Raw genomic sequence first — 16,265 nt, 5'->3', positions numbered from 1 at the left:
CAGGGTGGTCTAGATAGCTATCTTCTATCAGGAAAAACAGATAATATTCCATCCATTGAGAGTTACAGGATCAGCTGTTATGTGACATAATGAATGGCTACTTAAAATGAGGCGCACCATAGAGGGGACCCACAATTACAGAGTCTGGAGACCAATCATTTTTCAAGCTTCAAATCTTCAAAGGCTTGAAAATTCTGAACATGCGACAAATATTCCTAGAAGCTCTGGTGATGGACACCATTTACTTAAGAACACTACCAGGATAGAATAAAGGAGTCCATTTTCCCATCTTACATGTGGCAGAGTTGGTTCCAGCCTATTTTCATCATTTGAGTAATTATTTGTTGCTTCCTTTTCATGAGTCGAACATATTTCTCATAACGGGAGAATTAATCCTGCACATCATACTCCTTCTGTGGGCAACTAATGTTTTGCTTAAATTTACCAGCAAACTTCTTGTTTTTATTTTTAATTTTTTTTACACATACTCCTCCCTATAATCATTAATATCAGAATATCCCTCACTTAAGGAACACAGCTCCTTTCTTACACATCCCAACTGGGATTTGCAAATTGGAAGAGTAGAGAAGAGGAACAGATTGAACATTCCTTGGCTATTGTATTCAAATGAATGATTTGAGTGAAAAGCCCAACATTAATTTATCTCTGCCCAGCACAAGGTGGTAACATTTATTTATTAATAAGATTGTGGATTGCAGAAGTCCATTGTTTCCTTGTATCTAAGTATTTGAATCTTGCAACCATGTCAAATATTTTACCAACATGTTTCAGTCTATCACACTGATTTACTAAGTCAACAATTATGTTGTGTGTACACAGTAATTTTGTCTGGTTACACAAAGTGGAAAAGCAATTAAAGAAGTTAATGAATAGTTTACCAAACATTTAGAATGTGTTGCTCTCAAAGGCGAAAATAGTACTTCAGAAAACAATCTCCCTTGTTGTCTTTTACCTTTCTCTCCTCATTCTTGGATGTCAAAACACTTGATTGCCTGAGATAGAAGGCCAGTAAATTGTCTTTAGGTGGTTGCCTACACTATTTTGAATTTGTTGTCAGGAGTCATTAGATCACAGGGGAGTGAATGGGGGAGACCATTTGTAGATTAACTGTTCTGAAAATCTTGGGATTCAATCAAAGAAAACCTGGACTCTACCACCATGACTGATTCTGGAGGCTAAGGCTGCAATGAGGTCAGAAGCTCAATGGCCCTGGCAGAACCCAAACTGAGTGTCAGTGAGCAGGTTATTACTAAGGAAGTGTAGCTTGATAGCACTGCTGGTAATGCCTTCCATCTCTTTAGTGATAATTGAAAGTAGGCTGCTGGAGCAGTATTTGGCCAAGTTGGATTTATATACCGGATATAGTTGGCCCATTTTCCACATTGTTGGAAAGATACGAATGTTATAGCTGTAGTAGAGCAGCTTGGTTCAAGGCATGACAGGTTCTGGAGAGTAAGTGAATGTTACTATTAATAGAATGTTGTCAGTGCTCATAGCCTTGAGGTGACGGCATTGAAGATTTTCTAGTGGTTGATACAACTGAATTGCCATTCCAGAGTGCAGTTAGGAATTAATCATATTGCTGTAGGTCTGGAGTCACACTTGGACAATAGTTTTCTTTTCCCTAAAGGGCATTAGTGAATCGCATGGGATTTTACAACAACCAGCATCATTGGACTTCAAATTCCAGGTTTTTATTTGATTCAAATTCCCACTATCTGGTGTGGTGGAATTCAAACCTAGGTCCCACTCAAAATACAGTCTGTGTTGTTGTTAGCTTCAGTGCTTTCTGCAAGTGCTGTACAATATAGAGGAGTACTGATTCATCAGCTCAGGGTTTGGGGTGGTAAGTGATAGTCAGCAGGAGGCTTCCTTGCCAATGTTTGATGTAATGCCATGAGACTTCATGGGGTCCAGAGTCAATGTTGAAGACTCCCAAGGTACCTCCTTCCTGGTTATATAGCGTTATATTACCACCTCTGTTGGGGTCCATCTGACAAGGTGATGGTGATGGTGTTGTCCCAGACATTGTGTGTAAGGTACAATTCTGTGAACATGACTGTGTAAGCTCTTCGACTTGTCTGTGAGACAGCTCTCCCAATTTTGGCACTAGCTCTCAGACTTGGTAAGGAGGAGTCTGCAGGGTTGACAGGGCTGAGTTGACGTTGTCGTTTCAGCTGCGAAAGGTCAATGTCAGAGGTCTTTTCAGTTTCCTTCCATTTTTGAGACTTTCTAGTGGTTGATACAATTGAATTGCCATTTCAGAGTGTAGTTAGGAATTAATCATATTGCTGTAGGTCTGGAGTCACATTTGGACAATAGTTTTCTCTTCCCTAAAGGACATTAGTGAATCGCATGGGATTTTATAACAACCAGCATCATTGAACTTCAAATTCCAGGTTTTTATTTGATTCACATACCCACTATCTGGTGTGATGGAATTCAAACCTAGGTCCCCAGTACATTACCTGGATCTCTGGATTACTAGTGTAGTGACTATGCGGTTCTACAATTGCCTCCTCTTCACATTTGCTCCTGGTAGTGGAGAGAACCTTCTCTTCTTGGTAGGTGCAAGTCTCACCTCTGGTCTCTCTACAGGTAATCAGCTCTTAACTGGAGTGGCTCAGTGGTTAGCATTGGTGCCTCACAGCACCAGGGACCTATGTTTGACTGCAGTCTCAGACAACTGTCTGTGTGGAGTTTGCACATTCTCCCCATGTCTGCGTGGGTTTCCTCCTACAGTCCAAAGATGTGCAGGTTAGGTGGATTGCTCATGTTGAATTGCCTCATAGTATCCAGGGATGTGCAGGTTATGTGGATTAGCATGGGAAATGTGGGGTTAAATAGGGTAGGGGTCTGGGTGAGACGCTGTTCGGAGGGTGGGCGCAGACCCGATGGGCCAAATGGTCTCTTTCCACACTACAGGGATTCTATGATAATAGGCTGCTGGGTAGCTGATCCTCACTTGAGTGGGCTCTCCCAACTGACATTCTAGCCGCAGGGCAGGAGGAGAGCTGCATAAGGGATCCAGCAGCCCAATAAGTCCAGCTCATAGGATAGTAAAGCACAGGAAGCAGCTATTCTGCCAATCAAATCTGTTCTAGCTTTTTCACAGAGCAATTTCATTCTACCCACCTCCTCTTGTTATTCTTTTTATCGCTTTATTATTATTTATTTCCTTTTGATAATGTAGTGCGTGCACATGCAATAGCCTATCAGAGCCTGTCAAATTCCAACCAGTTCTTAGGGATTGAGGGGCTTGGTCCCTGTGTGTAAAAGGAGTGTCACATAAAACGGGCCCAACTTTAAATCAATCCATCAGAAAATGGGAGATCAAATAACTCTGTAAACCAGTATCCATGAGAGTTGAATGCATTGCTGTGTATGGACCCGATCATTACGATGTGATTTTGTGCAGTTGATTTTTGTGATTTTGCATTATTGACAGAAGCAATCACGGTTGGTTCTCACATCTTCTCTCTATCTACCACGTGTCCCGATTTCCAGGGTGTTATTGTCACAGACAGATACTATTCTAGGTCATTTACATGGATGAGAAAGAAACAAATCTGGGGAGTGGGTAGGACCTGGCCCAGAGTATCCGAACAGGCAATCTGAACTTGGCACAGAATTGGAGTTCAGGTGGTTAAGCTTCAACAGGTAGTGAGCTCTGAAGCAGAAGCAGGCTCTCTGCAGGGACCAGGGTGAGAGCAACTAAGATTGGCTTTTTATAGTCCTGGGGTTAGCTAAAACCAATTAGATACGTTTATCATCCAACTGAGGACACAAATTGGCGCTATGCAGTTTTGGTGGTTTATAAACATGGAATCACAAGTTTGGAGGTTTAATATTCTCTCCTGTCTGGGAGCTTGGATCTGCTTTCAGGCATATGAAGAATTTCCAAAGGGAGAGGAATCTATGCCTGTGTAGTTTCTGGGGCTGCTGACCCAAAAGGCAACTTATAGAAGAGATAAAGGAAACTGAAGAGAATAGTTTTCTTTGCTGCACTTGGCAGTGAGGTGCACAGGCTGTACCATTAGCTCTGACCTGCTTTTACACTGTAATAGGAGATGCTGCACTGTTTGTTACAGGACAGAGACTTTGAATGTTGTTATTAATCCTGAGAACCTTTTGTTTTTTAATTAAAATCTACCTTTAACCTTTTGCAGGGCCTCCAGCCAAAATGTGCACTTCCCATTTCAGAATAGCTGAGTCTGCAGTGAGAAAGCAGCTTGAGTTATTTGCTGGTGTAAAGATATTAGGTAGGAGGTGCTGGGAGTTATTACACTCCTGATTTCAAGACCAAATGCAAAGTTTTTTCTCGGATAGAAACTTTGCTTTCATTGTTCTATTTGGTGCTTTAGTCCATAAACCTGTAACTCTAACAGATGCCTCACAGATTTCCCATCCTAAACCACAGTGAGAGTATTTTGTTTATTGTTTTAAGCCAAGCATCAATGACAAACTGAAGTACAAATAGTGACATGTGATGTATGTATTGTTCAAGTTTAAAAGATCTTTTAAGCTGACAAGCTATTTAGTTGTAATATTTCTCTGGTGTCAATTAAGAGTATTTGTGTTATAGTCAGTCAGTGCTTATTTGCTTGTTTATTAATAGAAAAGTGTCTGACAGTGAAGATTCCTGACAAGTAAGGGTAATGTATAATGCTGGGTGATTTATGAGTAAGGATTGATCATTGTTTACTGCAGTCCTGAAGCAGTGATGGTGAAACCCAGTTCTGTTTTCAATGATGAAGTGTAGTCATGCACTTAATTCGTATCCTCCAAAAAGAGCCTAGCAATTTAAAAGGGCAATAAAACACGTCATTAATTTTTAGATTAAAACCTCATTTACTCCCTGCTGTCATTTCACACTTTGCCCTGATGGTTTCACTTCCTAATGCCAATTGCAGTTAGATTAACAAAATTTTAGCTGTGGGAACAAATTTGGTAAGTATCCCAATTTCTCTTGTCTGAATGACAGATAATGGCTCGCTATATGAAAAAAGTACAATTCCCACCCTTATAAAACTGGTTTAAAGGCCATTTGTAAAATTAACATTATTCCTTAAAAAGTCAATTGTGAAAAGTGAATTACCAACAGATCAGAACATAAAAGGGGGCTGTGAGAATGAGTCAACTGGTATTTAATGATGATATTCTTAAGGTGTTGGTATGTCACCACAAACTGTACATATTTATATATTCAAATTCCCCACCAAGTTCCCTACTTCCATACAAGTGTCGACATGGAGTAGGAGCTGGTTGTCTGCCTTTGCTTTGAGTTGTTGGAAAAAGAGTGACTGAAAGGAATAAAGAACAACATTGCTCTAAAATGTATCTTTCAACAGAAGAAACTCCTCTTTACTAAATACCTCTCCAGAACATTTTGTCTAAGAACTGGAACTCCCTGTCCTAATATGCACAACATGTCATCATAAAAAAATAATTTCATACAAAACAAATTATAACAGAATTGGTCCACTTGTCCATACTTTCAAACAGACCATATACATTGGCTTTTATACTATTTTCATTTCTTTTTGTTTTTGAACATCGATCTTTCTTTCAAAGACCAAAAATGATTAATGACTGAGACTCTTTAAGATGCTAGAAAGTAAATTCATTAATTTCGCACTCAGTGTGCAGGCACATGCTCAATGAATTGCAAGTCAATGGGAGAATAATGTAGCTTGTGGAAGCAGGCACGTTCTGTTCACATACCCCCTCCAATTCAAATAATTTTTTTAAATGGGTGAGGTGTAAAAACAAGTGTCTTACTTAATATTTTACTGCTGCATGAGTTAGATTCACCACGAGAGAATCAATGCATATGTCATGTCCCGAGGTCCGACTCATTCCTTTGCATGTCCCTGCTGGTGATGCTGAATTTACCCTTGTTTCTTTACAATTTGGAATATTTTTATGCATTTGAGCACCAGACATGAAAAAAACAATGTACTTGGAAAGAAGTAAAATATTTTACAAATGATTTATTTTATACATCCCTCTCTCATTTCCACACCATTGGAGGTAGCATTATACCTTGCAATTATCTGGAATTCCCTATCTTGAATCCTTTGCCATTTCGTTCGTCCTTTCAGACACTCTTCAAAACCATTTCTTTGGCCAAGCAAGTTTCTTTAATAGCTTATTTCGCTCAACATCAATTACTATACTATCTTGGTTTGGGTTGTTTTCCCTTGTTAAAGATATTAGATTATTACAAATTGTTGTTACATTAACATTGCACTGTCATATAATGTACAATAAGTTACTAAGGAAATAGATGGAACCTTGATAACAGTTTGTGTAACTGAAGAATGTGCTGGTTTCACAGTTGCATGTATCTTATTGATAATCTTTATACTATGCAAAATTGAAGACTGACATAGACTCATGGAGTCTTAGAGATGTACAGCATGCAAACAGACCCTTCGGTCCAACCCGTCCATGCCAACCAGATATCCCAACCCAATCTATCCCACCTGCCAGCACCTGGCCCATATCCCTCCAAACCCTTCCTATTCATATACTCATCCAAATGCCTCTTAAATGTTGCAATTGTACCAGCCTCCACTACATCCTCTGGCAGCTCATTCCATACACATACCACCCTCTGGGTGAAAAAGTTGCCCCTTAGGTCTCTTTTATATCTTTCCCCTCTCACCCTAAACCTACGCCCTCTAGTTCTGGACTCCCCAACCCCAGGGAAAAGACTTTGCCCATTTATCCTATCCATGCCCCTCATAATTTTGTAAACCTCTATAAGGTCACCCCTCACATTTAGAATCAACTTGAAATAAATTTATTCCAGGTAGATGTAAATGATGTTCACTTATCTTAAACCATCTAATATATCAATCTCACTAATTACTATATCAATTGAGACTTCTGATAATACGATCCTACCATCAAACAATTTTCCCCTTCATTCCACTGTTCACTTTCCAGAGGGATCATTTCCTGTATTTCCTCCCCAGTTCAGTTGTTCACCAGCTCCCACTGACAGCTGCCATCTCCTGGCATCTGGGCAGTCACATGTTTTGGGTGAGTGCACATAATGTATCACAATTGTGTAGGGCAGGCCAGGTGAACCAGGGGATCTTTACCTCAACCATCATTGTTCATAGGTTTTCAAATGCAGAAGATGAAACAATGATCATACGTCTCTACACAGTCCATTGCCCAGGGTTCCAAACATTCTCTACATGCAAGACAGCCTCCCCCAATTTATATAATCTATTGAATTATCCATTTACGGATCAGCCACTTCATCATTCAAGAAAACATGAATGGATTAGTGGTTTTTCTAAACACCTCCTCTGTCTGCAAATGCGCTCCTGCACGTTCTGCACTTTTAATTTCTCCTTTCTCACTCAGTCTTTGATACCATACACCATTTACACAAAACTCAACATGTGTTTCAGGAACACCATTTTACTTTCCTACTAGACATAGAAGAATCCTCTGATTTCAGGTAGATCCCTCTTAGTTTCAATTCCAACTTTTGTCCCTCTTCTCAAACCTCCCATCCCTCAGCTAATCACATCCTTTGCCTTTTTATACTTCTCATATTTCTGTACCTTGACTCAGATAACCTATACCTGCCCACTGCTGATCTTATTTCTGAAAACATGCATCAGGAATGGTGATTACATGTATGATCATAGCAATTTCAAAAACACTTTTATTCCTTCCGATTTTAGCTGTCTTCCCCATTTAAGAAACTGGCCAATTTACATCACTTCCAAAGAAGAGATTTTGGACTTGAAAAGTTAACCGTTTTTCTGTCCACAGTTGCTGCCTGACCTCCTGAGTTTCTCCAGCATTTTCAGTCTTTATTTCAGATTTCCAGCATCCTCAGTACTTTGCCTTTATGTATGTCAATTCCACCTCCTGTGCAGTAAATAGGGATATATTAAAATACAACTCAGAAGTGAATTTTCGAATAGTTTTCCTCCTTTCCCTCAGATACATATACTTGTTACAATCAACATCTAGCTAAAAACAAGACTTCAGGCAAATATACAATGCACTATCCACTTTTTATAACAACCTGACATGCTGGGGGTACCTTTCTCCAGTGGTGAAGTTACTGAACCAGCAATGCAGTGTCAATGCGCAATTTTCAACTTCACTATGGCTCTCTTGGACATGTGGGATTGATGATTGTGTCCTTTAATCTCCTTATTGCTGATGCAATCTGGTTTGCAGTGAGATACTGCCCTGAGGTCGGGGACTGAGATCAATGTTGTTTCAATTCTCACTGCCAATCAAGCTCCAATGTAATTATTTAGTTGCACAGCTGCAGTGGACTCTGACATTTGCTGCAACTCCAGAGCTAGTCTCAGTCTTTGTCAGATTGAGGTTCCCTTCCTAAGGAAGCTGCTAACAGTTCACTTTAATTCATTCACAGAGGGCAATTGAGAATCAACCACGTCGCTGTGGGTCTAGAGTCACATGTAGGCCAGACCTGAGAAGGATGACAATTTCCTTCCCTAAAAGGCATTAGTGAACCAGATGGGTTTTTTTCCCGACAATCGACAATATTCATCAGTAGACTCTTACTTGTAGTTTTTTATAAATTAAATTCAAATCCCACCATCTGCCATCTTCCTTGTTTCCTGGAACAAAACTACAAAGTAGGAACAGGGGTTGGGACTAGTGTTAGATAGAGCATTATTTGTGTAAAGACAGGAAAAGATACTGTGTCTAAGAAATGAATAGGGAAAGTGATGGACTGACACTTATGCTGTTTGGCAAAAAAAATCTTCTTGACAATATTTCCCACCCCTACCTCCAATCTCTTCTGGGGTCTGACCTTGAATAATTTATCTATTCTCCCTTCAGGTCCAACTCTGGTGTCTAAAGACACAATTCCGAATGTTCACTGTCTAATCAATGTCCCAGTTAAACTCTCCCTTTTCCTTAGAATCTCTGCAAAATACCTTCAAATTCTTTGCCAATTTGAAGCTGCTATATAAACACGAGTGCCTCAAATGAAGGGGAGTGACAGTTCACATATCTGTTAGGAAAAATTTAAACCTGGTTGAGCTGTTGAATATGAATAATACGTTGTTTTAGTGTACACAAATGCTGTCTTTATACTGCATTGACAGCAGAAAGCTAAAAGAACACAGCAAGCCAGGCAGCATCTGGAGGTGGAGAAGTCAATGTTTCGGGCATAACCTTCTTCAGGACTCGGGTGGATGTAGGGGGAGCTGCAGATAACGACAGCTTTAAGGGTGGGGGCTGGGTGATGAAATGGGCATAGGTGAAGACAGGTAGAGGGTATGATCTGGTTGGTCAATGTGAGGAATGAATCCAGTTGGCAGCAAGGAGCAATGGAAGGGATGGGGACAGGCTGGGAAGGGAGTCGGGGGATGGCTCCAGATCCACAGCAATATGGCGGCACAGTGGCACAGTGGTTAGCACTGCTGCCTCACAGCGCCAGAGACCCGGGTTCAATTCCCGCCTCAGGTGACTCCCTGTGTGGAGTTTGCACATTCTCCCCGTGTTTGTGTGGGTTTCCTCCGGGTGCTCCGGTTTCCTCCCACAACCAAATATGTGCAGTTGAACTAGCCATGCTAAATTGCCTGTAGTGTTAGGTGTAGGGGAATGGGTCTGGGTGGGTTGCGCTTCGACAGGTCGGTGTGGACTTGTTGGGCTGAAGGGCCTGTTTCCACACTGTAAGTAATCTAATCTAATATGATTGATTCTTAACTGCCCTCTAGGCATTTAGGGATGGGCAATAAATGTTGACCTAGCCAGTGACGCCTATATCCTGTGAATAAATAATTAAAAAAAGGTCATCTCTTCTATTGACATTTTTTACTCTTTGATTTCTGGTTTTGAATCATAAAATTCCTACAGTGTGGAAGCAGGCCATTTGACCCATCAATTCCATACTGACCTTCTGAAGAGCATTTTCCCCCCAGACCCACACCCCCCATCCTATCCCGGTAACCCTGCATTTCCCATGGCTAATCCATTTAGCTTGCATATCCCTGGACAATACGGGAAATTTAACATGACCAATCCACTTAACGTGCACATCTTCGAATCTGCGGCAGCATTCTGTTTAAATCACCCAGGGCCTTTTATCAGTTTTCCTGGGTGCCAGGTTTTGATCCATTTAGATATGATTAATTACTGCAAAGCAATTGAGTTGTTTTTTTCCTTCCTCTTTCCTCTCAGTCTTTACTGAATTTTATTCTGTTCATTTCATCAGTGAGGATGACAAGAAGAGTGGAGAGAGGGACAGAAGTATATACTTTAAAGACTATAGGGCACCACTGACCACAGCAGCATCATTGATGAGAAAGAGAAAGAGAGACAATGATGCACAGAGACAAGTATAAAGAGAGAGAGACCACTGATCTAGAGAGAAAGACACACATAGAGATAATGAGAGAGTGAGAATCAGACAGAGACAATCACGGGGGAAAAGAAACAGAGACAGTCAGGGAAATAGACAGGCAGACAGAATCACAGAGAGACAATGGCAATCAGGGAGATGGAAAGATTGAGAAAAACAGAGAGAGAAAAAGAGCCACAACGTGGAAAGAGACAGAGAGAGAGAGAAATCGTGAGGAACACAGACAGCAAGAAACACAGACAGACAGAAAGTTGGAGACAGGAGACTGGCAGAAAACTTCTTTTGTCTTGTATCCTGTAACCAGTGAAAGGGTGGTTTGCTTGAATGACTTTCAGACACAGGGAAATATAACTCAAATATAGAACTATAATGTACTAACTGTCTCTGTTACCTCTTCTAAATGTATAGGAAGTTAGTTAAATATAAGAATGAGAAGTCTTTCTTTCAAAATAGACTTGAGCAGAGATTTTATTTTGGGAGCCATGCTATGTTGTGATAAAACATTTACAATATAGATTATGTTTTGGGATTTGGATTTTGAAATAGAGGCAGTGGGATGTGAATCAGTTCTGAGAAGACAATTCTTTTAAAAAAAGGTAAGGAAGTAATTTAGAACAGTGACCAAAGTGTACGAACTCCAAGAAAGCATGTGATTACAGCAGTCCTGAGGTGTCAATGGAGGGAATCTTATATTGCTGAATTTACACCAGACCGGAAAACCATTAGTTTTAGCTTTGAGTTCAGTTCAGAATTTAGGACAGTTTCCCCTTGTAGGAAAATCAAGCCTTCAGTTCAGCAGACACACTACTTGAGCTGTTTTAGTTTGTGGAGCTGTTAAGAGTTCGGATTGAAATCTTCGAGGTGTTAGAACTGAAAAGATTTAGGTCATTCTAACATGCTAAACAGCATTTTGTGTACACACAAATGAACTATGAGCAGGAGCAGGCATTTCACCCTTTAAGCCTGTAGCGTCAGAAACTGAGGGGTGATCTTATAGAGGTTTATAAAATCATGAGGGGCATGGATAGGGTAAATTACCAAGGTCTTTTCCCCATGGTAGGAGAGTCCAATACTAGACAGCATAGGTTTAAGGTGAGAGGGGAAAGATTTAAAAGGGATCTAAGGGGCAACATTTTCATACCGAGGGTGGTGCATGTATGGAATGAGCTGCAGGAGGAGGTGGTGGAGATTGCTAAATTGCCCGTATTGTTAGGTGAAGGGGTAAATGTAAGGGAATGGGTCTGGGTGGGTTGCTCTTCGGAGGATCGGTGTGGACTTGTTAGGCTGAAGGGCCTGTTTGCACACTGTAAGTAATCAAATCTAATCTAATCTAATCAGAATTGTGAAAGGTTTATGGTGGTAGGTCATAGAATCGTAGAGATGTACAGCACAGAAACAGACCCTTCGGTCCAACTCGTCCATGTCGACCAAATATCCCAACCCAATCTATTCCCACCTGCCAGCACCCAGCCCATATCCTTCCAAATCCATCCTATTCACATACCCATCCAGATGACTTTTAAATGTTGCAATTGTACTAAGCTCCACCATTCCCCTGGCAGCTCATTCCATACACTTACCACCCTCTGTGTGAAAACGTTGCCCCTCAGGCTCTTTTATATCTTTCCCCTCTCACCCTAAACCTATGCCCTCTAGTTCTGGACCTCCCGACCCCAGGGAAAAGGCTTTGCCTATTTATCCTATCCATGCCCCCTCATGATTTTATAAAACTCTATAAAGTCACCCCTCAGCCTCCGATGCTCCGGGAAAACAGCCCTAGCCTATTCAACCTCTCCCTATAGCTCAAATCCTCCAACCCTGGCAACATCCTTATAAATCTTTTCTGAATCCTTTCAAGTTTCAGAACATTCTTCTGATAGGAAGGAGACCAGAATTACACACAATATTCCAACATGGTCTAACCAAATGTCCTGTACAGCTGCAACATGACCTCCCAACTCCTGTACTCAATACTCTGACCAATAAAGGAAAGTATACCAAACACCTTCTTCGCTATCCTATCAACCTACAACTTCACTTTCAAAGAGCTATGAACCTTCACTCCAAGGTCTCTTTGTTCAGCAACACTCCCTAGGACCTTACCATTAGGTGTATAAATCCTGCTAAGATTTGCTTTCCCAAAATGCAGCACCTCGCATTTATCTAAATTAAACTCCATCTGCCACTTCTCAGCCCATTGGCCCATCTGGTCCAGATTCTGTTGTAATCTGAGGTAACTTTCTTCGCTGTCCATACACCTCCAATTTTGGTGTCATCTGCAAACTTACTAACTAACCCCTTATACTCACATCCAAATCATTTATATAAATTATGAAAATTAGTGGACCCAGCACCAATCCTTGTGGCACTCCACTGGTCACAGGCCTTCCATCTGAAAAACAACCCTCCACCACCAACCTCTGTCTTCTACCTTCAAGCCAGCTCTGTATCCAAATGGCTAGTTCTCCCTGTATTCCATGAGATCTAACCTTGCTCACCAGTCTGCCATGGGGAACCTTGTCGAACGTTTACTGAAATCCATATAGATCGCATCTACTGCTCTGCCCTCATCAATCCTCTTTGTTACTTCTTCAAACAACTTAATTAAGTTTGTGAGACATGCTTTTGGTCCAAGGAAAAGAAGCTGGGAGGGGTCAGTTAAGTAAAAACTTAAAGAATTGAAATAGGAGTTGAGTGTCTTTAAAAGGATATTTTGGGAAACAGTTTGAAACTTTGTTTTGCTGTTTGTGTTTCCAATTGTTTTATAAATTAATAAAGCTTTGTTTTATTTTATTTAGTGTAATAAATTTATGTTCTGTTCTTAGAGAACATTTGCAACCTTGTGTGAATAAGTTCCAGTGACTAACCCCAAGGTAACCAACAGCAAAACCATTTAAAATATTAAGGCAAGTTTCATTCTGAAATCTGATTGATCCAGTTTTGCCATCAACTGAGATTATACTAGTCCCCAGAGGCAGTGCAGGCTTGAATTTATTCAAGTTAGAGTTAGATTTCTGATAGGCACAGCAGACAACAGGAACGTGGAGTTGAGACCACAGCCAGGTCACCGTTGATCTTATTGAATGCAGAGCAAGCTCAAAGTGCCAAATAGCTATTCCTCAATCCTATTTAGAGTTCACATATGAAATCAAGAAGCTTAATTATGATTAAAACTGAGGGGCTCAAATGATAAATGTGTAACAATATAGCCAAATTGATGTTGAGTTACTTTCTAATAAAATGCATGGGAGAATACATTGATTTAAGGAACATTAATTGCACATTATATTTAAATTTATCTATTGTTAAATTATAAGCTGCATTTACCTATTGAACTCTTGGACTGGCAGGAGTCTGTTTGCTTCAGATGGAACATTTGAAGTTAGCTGCTTGTCAATTTTAGATTTGTTATTTTAAAACCAATTAAATTTGTATATAAAAGCCTCCTAGAGAGTTTCAGATGCTTTCTTTCTAAAATTACCAATACAAAGCGTTACACTGGACAGTGGAATAAATGCAGAGACTAAACTCTACCTCTTCAAACTAGTTCAAAGGTTTAGGAAACCAGACATGAAGAATAATTGAAAAGGTTAATTTCAAGTTATTTGTATTGGCCCAATCTAATTAATACAAAGGCCTTTCATATTATTGTTGTCATTGATAATTTTGTTATTAAAATGCAATATGGAATAAATAGTCACAGCTCATTATTTATAAAACAAATAGGGTGCTTTCATCAAACTTTATATCCACTATTATAAATTAGATTTACATAATTTACATAACTTTGTACCTGCTCCTACGAATTGACCTGCCTCCAAATCTCCTGTGGTTACTGAATGATGGAAGATGCTTCAGTTCTGAATATGCCATTCTCGCAGTTCAAGACTTCTCTGGTCCTTTGGGGGGAAACAATAATAAAAATTGAGAACAATTTGTCTTACTTGCGTTTAATTTCATTTATATTAATATCTTGGAGGAATGCGATATGGAGTTTGTTCATTTACTACTCTGTGTTGTTTTATTTTTAGGACCTCACTGTGTGGAGATTGATGAGTGTTTGAGTTCTCTATGTCTCCATAATGGAACATGCCATTATCTTGTTAATGGCATTAGCTGTATTCATCCAGCTGGATTCTCCAGCAGACAATGTGAGATGAATAACAATGACGGCAAGGAGAGCACCTGTCAGTTTTCTGGGAATGAATGACTGTGATGCCAATATTAATGAATGTCAAATTGGACCATGTCAGGATGGTGTCCATTGTGTCGTTGGCATAGATTGTTACATATGTATGTTCACCAAGATTCCCTAGATGAGGCTCTGGATTTGAAACATGTGCATGAAACCAAAGTCTGCACACTACTTCATGTACTGGTGCAACTTCAGTACTCCAGGGTTTGCATATGTATATTGCACCTCCATTTCAGGACCAGACGCAACAGCTTGTTGTGTCACCACAGTTTTACCAGATCGTAGGGCTGCTCTCTCATTAGAGAGATACAACTGCTGGTGATTTAAACTGAGGGTTGAGAGGTTGAGAAGGAGAGTATTTCACAGTAATCTCAGCTGGTAATGGGAATTGAACCCATGCTGTTGGCATCACACTGCTTCGCAAACATGGTAATGACAATGCAGATATCCAATACGTACTCCTACCATGCCAGAAAGCAGAGCTCCTTAAGGTAAAGGTTTCGTTAACAAGCATAAATTTAACTGACATTAATTTGAAGATACAACTGTTGACAATTCACTTGCTCAGTGTGTGACAGCTCAACAACATCAGAGTTCCTCATCTTCAAAGTGCCATGGCTTCAAGTGTCACTCTGACACAGTATGAGTGGTCTTTATAGATGCTCCATCCTACAGTCGCAATAATAGAAACTGAACGTCATTCAAGTCTGATCTATCAACAATGAAGTCCACACTCTCCAAACAACCCTATTCTCCCGACTGTAACAAACTCAGAAAAAGTCATAGACTCAAATGAGGAGCAAAGTTTAGAAAAATCCTCAAATCTCAAGATTATCCTATATAATAGTGAATCAAAGACATTTAAGCGGATTTGGATTTCATCCCAGATTGTAGAAAGCAGGTTTTATGATGTTTCTTGGGATGAGCTTGAATACTTTAGATGGCTGTGCACACCATTACTTTATCGTTTACAGAGTTTAAAATTACAGAAGAAATGTTCTGTTTGATAGATGTATAAATTCAGTAGCGATTAATGGTGAAATGCTGACTGCAATTGCTAATAAAAGAGGAAATGTTCCGAGGGCTGGGAGAAATAGGTTTGCCTTGAGAGTTCTGCATCTGTGACAGAGACATCCTCTACTCATTCATCCTCATGATATGCGTGTCTAATTGTCTCACATTTGCTGTACTTTGGCAGATCGGAAATAAACCTGAAAGTAAGCAAAGAATTGAGTTTTCCTTAGCACCTCCTTGACTGGTTTATTACGGGAGGCTGAATTACTGTCACTTCATATTCACATGGTTGGTTTCTGAATATTTAGTGAAGTTTTTATTTTCACAAAACATCTCAAATTGGTACTTGAGGTATACTATAAAGTTTACAAAAAGCAGGCTGCAAGACGAACATGGAAAGTAAAAGTGAGCGACTAAATATTATTAAGCTTTCTCTGGAAAATGTTTAAAATAATGGGATCATTTACCTAGACCAGAGCGTGGTGAGACAAAATTTAGTAGAAATTATGAAAATTATGATGGATATAGTTATAGCAGAATGAATTACAATATGTTCATTCTTCTGGTTTGAGAATAAGTGACAATAAGACAACATCAAGTTGATCTCATGACTAAGAAAGAGAGCAATGAATAAGATAGAAGAAACATTTAGTT

General features: G+C 39.9%; 1 long non-coding RNA gene across 2 annotated transcripts in view; it reads right to left on the bottom strand.

The window, feature by feature from the left end:
* Window positions 1–5,158: 5,158 nt before the first annotated feature.
* LOC122564830 (uncharacterized) overlaps window positions 5,159–16,265 on the bottom strand; it is a 39,825-nt gene continuing 28,718 nt past the window's right edge. For both annotated transcript variants that reach the window (XR_015760717.1, XR_015760716.1), the window contains exons 2-3: window positions 14,196–14,301; window positions 5,159–7,920 (exon numbers count right to left, since the gene is read on the bottom strand). This is a non-coding gene — a long non-coding RNA (uncharacterized LOC122564830). The remainder of the gene's footprint in view (window positions 7,921–14,195; window positions 14,302–16,265) is intronic.

This window comes from Chiloscyllium plagiosum, unplaced genomic scaffold, assembly GCF_037043375.1.
Source record: "Chiloscyllium plagiosum isolate Xiang-an unplaced genomic scaffold, Cpla_swu_hap1 HiC_scaffold_21, whole genome shotgun sequence".
In the NCBI taxonomy this organism is placed as follows: domain Eukaryota; kingdom Metazoa; phylum Chordata; class Chondrichthyes; order Orectolobiformes; family Hemiscylliidae; genus Chiloscyllium; species Chiloscyllium plagiosum.
Note: the sequence above shows the minus strand (reverse complement) of the source record. Positions and strands in the feature narration are given on the sequence as shown.